The following is a 1,496-nucleotide window of genomic DNA, read 5'->3' on the forward strand; positions in this document are numbered from 1 at the left end:
ATGCTACTTCACCATCTACTTCTTCTGTGTCTTCAGATCACGATCAAGATCCTGAATCTAACTCTGGAGATGATCTCGTCGAGGGGGAGCAAGCAGTTCCATCAGTCAATGAAGAGTTGTATCCTGTTGTTCCAGAACCTCAATCAAGCACCAAGTGGACAAAAGATCATCCACACCACCAAATCATTGGTGATCCAACCTCTGGTGTCAAGATGAGATCTGCCACAACAAATGAATGCTTATTCGCCAACTTTCTGAGCATGATAGAACCTAAGAAGATTTTAGAAGCCCTATAAGATCCAAACTGGATAGACGGAATGCAAGAAGAATTACTCCAGTTTGAACGAAACAAAGTATGGTCCCTTATGCCTCTACCCAAAGGGAAGACGGCCATGGGCACCAAATGGGTTTTCCGGAACAAGAAGGACGAAGATGGCATCGTAATAAAGAACAAAGCCAGGCCAGTTGCCAAAGGCTACCACCAGGAAGAAGGGATTGATTATGATGAAACATTCGCTCCCGTTGCAAGACTTGAAGCCATCCGAATGTTCCTGGCCTACGCCGCTCACAAAGGCTTTAAAATCTATCAGATGGATGTCAAGTCTGCCTTCCTTAATGGAAAACTTCAAGAAGAAGTCTACGTGCAGCAGCCTCCTGGGTTCGAAGATCCAAAACATCCAGACTATGTCTACTTTCTGGATAAAGCCCTCCATGGGCAGAAGCAAGCACCAGGGCCTGGTGTGAAACTCTATCTACCTTTCTCATCAACAACGGTTTCGAAAAAGGTACAATCGATACAACCCTCTTTCTCAAAAAGCATAAAGGWGACATCTTACTWGTTCAAATATATGTGGACGACATCATATTTGGCTCTACAAATGCAAAACATTGCGAAAAATTMTCAGAGTTGATGAAAAGTAAATTTGAGATGAGTATGATGGGAGAACTAAACTTCTTCCTTTGTCTTCAAATCAAACAAATTTCAGAAGGAATTTTCATCAGTCAGTCCAAATATGTGACTGGCCTTATGAAGAAATACTCTCTCTCAAATTCATCATCGATGAGAACACCTATGGCTACAGGAGCTAAGCTTTTTGCTGATCCATCAAGCAAACCTGTGGATGTAACAATCTATAGAGGCATGATTGGATCACTCCTGTATCTAACTACTAGTAGACCAGATATAATGTTTGCCACATGTCTTTGTGCAATATAGCAATCTAGTCCTAAAGAATCGCATCTCTCTACAGTCAAGAGGATCTTTCGATACCTAAAAGGAACTCCATCATTGGGTCTCTGGTATCCAAAGAACTCTGTCTTTGATCTAATATCCTACACAGATGCAGATCATGCAGGTTGGAAGCTTGATAGAAATAGCACATCTGGAAGCTGTCAACTCTCGGGGGACAAGCTAGTAAGTTGGACATCCAGAAAACAAAATTGTGTCTCAACAGCCACAACAGAAGCAGAGTATGTTGCTGCTGCTAGTTGTTGTT

The sequence above is a fragment of the Cynara cardunculus genome (genome assembly GCF_001531365.2).
Source record: "Cynara cardunculus var. scolymus isolate 2C chromosome LG 6, CcrdV1, whole genome shotgun sequence".
Lineage (NCBI taxonomy): Eukaryota > Viridiplantae > Streptophyta > Magnoliopsida > Asterales > Asteraceae > Cynara > Cynara cardunculus.